Raw genomic sequence first — 5,938 nt, 5'->3', positions numbered from 1 at the left:
ATGAGGAGATGGAGAAGAGCAGCAGGTGAAGAGAGCACATTGCTGCCACAGAGACAACACAATGGCATCGGAAAATTGGCATGGCAACCAGCTCGTTGTCATGGCAATCATATGACGGCACACTGGGTAGGTAAACAAGGATGCTGGTTGCCAAGGGCGACTGCTGTGCTCTTTGGGTAAACAAAGAATGTATGCTGGAGAATGATTTCCTGCCTTTATCCTTCACTCCCAATATGTTTTGCCGTCTTGGATGTTGAAAACTAGAACGGAGTACTGAGAATGATTGGGAACAAGGATTAGAGCATGAAATGTACAAGAATAATGAAGGAAGGCATTGAGAGTATTAAAGAGTAAATGTGAGTGGGAAGGTGAGGGAATTGAATCCATATTTTCATGGCGTAATTAAAATTTCCTTGAGCCTAAGAGAAAAAAAATGCAAAAGTGTAGTCAATCACACTGTACTCCAGTCTGTCTTTTTTTTTCGCCATCCTTTTCTCCAACACACATGAACTGCCACACACTCCTTTCAAGTCAAATTACGCTCTAATTACTCACGTTCCAATTAAGACTTAATTAACAGTAACCATCTGTAAATGTGTGCATGTATGAGGAGCCGGCTTCCTACTGGAGTGTGGTTTGATCCATCCTGCTGCATACTAAGAAGCTCTCGCTGAGAGACAGTTTCTGTATCTCTGCGGAGAGTGAATTCGTATGGGAGGCGACGAATGTGTGTGGGGGGGGGGAGAGATATGTGATATATGATTGTGTGCGAGCTTGGATGAGTACTCATACTCAGTGGAGGCACGTCCGCTCATACATGCATGATCAAACTCTGCATGCAAACACAGCTCCATTTGCATGCCGTGGTGACAACACAAACACACACAAACACACACACGCGCGCACCGGCACACACAGTGCACACAACAGTTTTTCACCCTTCCAATGCGTCCGCCCTTCTGTGCACACAGAAACAAACACATACTACACACATACAGTTAATCTTGCTCCCTGCAGTAATGCAGAGAGGATTGTGTCAGGATTAAGGGATATTAAATCCTTGGATTATCCAATCAAATCGTATTCGAACCCCCTCCCCCACCTATGCAAAATCAGTGGAATAAACCATTGCGCCATGTTTGGAGGGAAGGGGTTGTGTCCCTATGTAAATGTGTGTGTGTACGTGCACGCATTGGAACACGGATTAAAAATAGTGTCGATTTTGTTATTTCTTTCCGTCAAAACGCTGCACGGCAATCCTCCAGAAAATGGAGAGAATTCTTGGAAACTGATTACAAGGCACAGAAGGACAATATAGTGTGTGTGTGTGTGGGTGTGTGTGCGTGTGTGAGTGTGTGCACGTGTACTAGTGGTTGTAAGACTGATGTGAAGAAAGAGTTCAAGTGTTTATGTGTCTGTTAACACACACACACACACACACACACACACACACACACACACACACACACACACACACACACACACACACACACACACACACACACACACACACACACACACACACCCTTCCCCCTTCAATCTTCCTCTGGAGCACTCCATCCATGCAATTTCACATGTCCATTTTCCAGCGTGCACAAGAAAAGAAAACTATTTTTATCCCTTCTCCACGATCTAGCATTATTTCTGCCTCTTCCTCTCGCATATCCTCGATTCCCCTCCTTCCTCTCTCAGCTCCATAATCCCTCCATACCCAGCCTGATGACATGGCCATCACAGCTTTTTTCTCTCTTCTTTTTCTCTCTTTTCTTTTATCTTTTCTATCCCTTCCCTCTCTCCTTTACTGCCCAGAGCTCATTCCCTTCTCTCTCTCACATCGCTTGTCATTTTCTCGCCAGTACTACTGTAACATGCCTCGCATGATTATGAACTTCTCATTTCCGTTGTCACTCGACCAAAACATTATGCATTTTTAACAATAATAAAAAAAAAAAAAATTCTCGAGAAAAAAAAAAAGTCTCCTGCCATTACAGTTTGACATAGCTCTCACAACGGTAATATATCAGCTTAACTTTGTTATTAATTTCACTGAATAACACAACATACTCAATATGGGCCTCAAATGATATATATATATATATTTTATTTTTTTTATTTTTATTGTATTGTTGTTATTCAAATCCAAACTGGATATTGCGTCTGTGCCATCAGGAAACAAAGACAAAAGCGAAACACTTCTGCCTGAGCTGATCCAGTTGTTCAGACATTTTAGCAAAACATCAACCATTTCAGTATTCCTTAGAAGCACATCTCTGGAGGGAAGAAAGAAATCCTTTGTTTTAGTGGCTTTCTGATACTAGTGAAAGATCAAAGCACAAAGCAAATAACTGGACGATCTGAAGGTTTTACATCAGCGCCAGTCATCAGCGCTACCATCAGGCAAAATGCACATTTGGGGCTAAAATACGCTACGCAAGGAATTCTAGTCAATCCACATGTCGTGAAAAACACCCAAGAATACTAAGCCATAAATCATATCAACATTTATTATATCACGTATCTGTTTTATGTGTCATTTGTGTAAGAAAGCCTGTACAAAGTGTGCTTGCGTGCACAAGTGAGAATGTTAATATTTCAGTGAAAGTGGATGTACTGTAGTAGCGACGCCCCGATCCCCCGCTGAAGCCGGGCTTACGCCTCTCGCTTGCAGCGGGATGAAAACACTGAAATGTGAGAAATGGAGGGAGCGAGAGAGGAGGTGGAGCCGTCCTGCCGCCCGGCTCCACCCCGCCTCTCCATCGCACCACGTTAAAGCTTTTGCATCCTCCGGGTTACCTAGCAACCTGGCATCTTGCTCGGCGCCGTTGCCTGGCAACGGGGTGGGTCGACAACCACAATACAAGCTCGCGAAGCGGCCCATCCCCCTTGCGCTCGACCCTCCCTCTGCCGCGCTCGTCCCATTCTTCACACCTGAGAAGTCGGCCCTCAACTCAATACGTTATCACGCGCTTAACCCTTCGTCTGCCTCTTCGCCGAAGCACAGACGAGCCCCCGTCTCTTTTTTTCCATCCTTCACCGTCCACAGTCATGGATCCAAGCATGCATAACGCATAACTGACTGCCACGGTGATCCCGATCATATTTAGATGTTTTAGTCGAACCCCAATGAGAACGCTCTGCATGCAGCATTGAAGCACTCACTGAAATTTGATCCTTTGGATTTAGTCCAACATAATCCGGCAGCACTATAGCGGATAACTGTTAGACCTATGCACTTGGACCTTCTTTCTATTTTAGGGAGTGTAAGTCCTTTGGGAAACGAGCTGGTGAATTAAAAAAAAAAAAAAAAAGGCCGTTCAAAGCCAAACAAATTCATGACTGCAAAAAAAAAAAAAAAAATCTCATATTCACTGAGATTGCATTGAACACGGCGCCAGCGACACGTTTGTGAATGCTCAGATAGTTCCAGCGTTCTGCAGGCCCCGGAAAATGAAAGCGACACAAACATGGAAATAACTTGTTTTCTCTCATAAATGAAGAGCATTGTGTACATTTCATAATGTACACTGAGGCTATACTCACATTAACTCTTCATCTCACTAATGCCTTAACCTCACTGGTTAATGTGAATTTCTATTTCTTTTGCTAAACCCTTTAGCGGTTGTCAATTTCAAATTCTTTCAGATTATTGCATCTTAAGCATCTCCTTGTTTTTAAAATAAAGACATCTGTTTTTTTTGTGCTTTTTTTACATTAAAGCTGAAGCACGTTAATGACAGAATTACATACACTCATAACTAAGTGGGTACGTAAGCCTATGAGCTTATAAGCCCAAAGACTGCATTTCAAGCTTATCAGTTAGTATTTTTATCCCACGCTTAAATCTTCTGTTGAACGTGATAAACCTCACATATGTATACATCCTGAAGGCGAGGCATGGGGGGGATGAAGAGCGCTGACAATCTTACATCCAGCACCTCAATAGTTTCTCAAAAGAAAATGCAAGTTTCACGTCGAGAACAATGCTTTCTTCTCCTGCCACACGGAGACAACCCGACGGTGTTGTGCTCTCATGGTCCTCTGTTGTTGAAGGGAACAATGCGAGCTGTCCTCGTCTACACCAGTATCATTCGGCCAGTAGAAAGCTGCAGCTTTGCTCTGTGATCACAGAGAAAAGGCCATTATTGAGACAGCAGGTTGAAGTGCGGTTAGAGAGGGGACCTCGGAGCAGAGGTCACACCCCAGGTGCAACTAAAGTCCTGTCATCTACTTGCCCGCCTAATCACACACACACACAAATGCACACACACACACACAAATGCACACACACACACACACACACACACACACACACACACACACACACACACACACACACACACACACACACACACACACACACACACACACACACACACACACAGGCCCCCTCTGACAGATGTCTCTGTTTAAATTGACAGAAGTGCGCCCCATTTCCCCTCCCACTCCTCCACCACCCAGAAAAAGCCCTTTCTTCCACACACCACCCGCCTGCCCCTTCCTCCACGCTCATTATGGAAAACTTTTGTCTTGTTTCCTCCTTCTCTTTAACCCGACCTCCTCTACTCCTCCCATGTCTCACCCTGCCCCCTCCCTGTCTATGCACCCCTATTCATGCCAAAGCTCTCCGTGGCCCTCCTCCACTTCTCCTTGCCCCCCCCCCCCCCCTTTCATTCACATAAATTCACACATTCATTTTGCCCCACTCACACCGGCCTGGTCTATACGTCTGTTTCAGTGCAGACACATAAATATTACATGCTGAGACAAGGTGTCTGGATTGTGAGCTGTAGGTTCTAGAGCCTGGTGGGCTTTATGACATACGACGACATTTATTCTCCGTCGTAATACTTTAAACACTAATGAGGTGAACAACAGCCACTGTGGGGGGGGGGGGGGGGGGGGGGGGGGGTAAACACCAATGTTTAAAAGAAAAATGACTTTCAATTAAAGTATGTTGGATACAAAGTGCTATACTGAGAACTGTGCTTAACTATGGAAATGAGATAGTCAAGGTTACAGTAATTGATGTAAAAGGGGAATGAAGTTTGCTACATGGTTTGGCACTGGACGTCGGTGCCACTGCTTAAATGCTCAAAGTGCAAATACACTTGGATCTGGCATCTGTTAAGGTCACTGCATTTAAGTGATTTTTTGGCACTAAGCTTTCTGGCACTTGTTTTCTTGAAGAAGAAGAAAAAAAAAAAAAATTAACAACCAAATACAAAAGTGTAACCTATTGTTCTTGTCGGTCAAAGGTAATATACACTGCAAATCTCATATCTGACACATCGACCGTACTTTCTATGTGTTTTATTATATGAAGTCTTCAGTGGACATGACTTCATGTCAACATCCATCAAGCGTGCAGCTTGCAGATCCACTGTTTGGATCTGGAAGTTACTAATGCCGATTGTGCTGCTTGTGCAACTAAAGGTCTGAAAGAAACTCCACGAATCAACAACAAAGCGTCCAGCATCCGATGCATTAATGACGACTGATAATTGCAGCTAAACAGCTCTTTTCATTTGGTGAATGTGGAGAACCAGACCTCGCAGAAGCTGGCTGGATTTACAAAACAGATGGTGTGTGATATGGACTCAACTCAACTTTGGGCTACTTTAGAGCTTAGCATCTGAGAGACACTGATTTGGCAGTGAACAATCACACAACCTGGTAATCATGTGTCCACAGTCACAAACGTAATTTCCAAACTGGCCAAGAGATGAATGTTCCTCTGTGTGTGTGTGTGTGTGTGTGTGTGTGTGTGTGTGTGTGTGTGTGTGTGTGTGTGTGTGTTAGGCCTTAAAGAGGCAGGCTCTCTCTAGGGTCAGGCTTTTATGAGGCTATGATTAGATTTTACCTCAATTTTGTGGTGAAATATGAGGCAGGGACTCCTTCGCTCTACGTTACACACACACATGAACCCATATGGCTACGC

This window comes from Blennius ocellaris (assembly GCF_963422515.1).
Source record: "Blennius ocellaris genome assembly, chromosome: 8".
NCBI lineage: Eukaryota > Metazoa > Chordata > Actinopteri > Blenniiformes > Blenniidae > Blennius > Blennius ocellaris.
The sequence above is the reverse complement of the archived record's forward strand: the minus strand, read 5'-3'. Positions refer to the sequence as shown.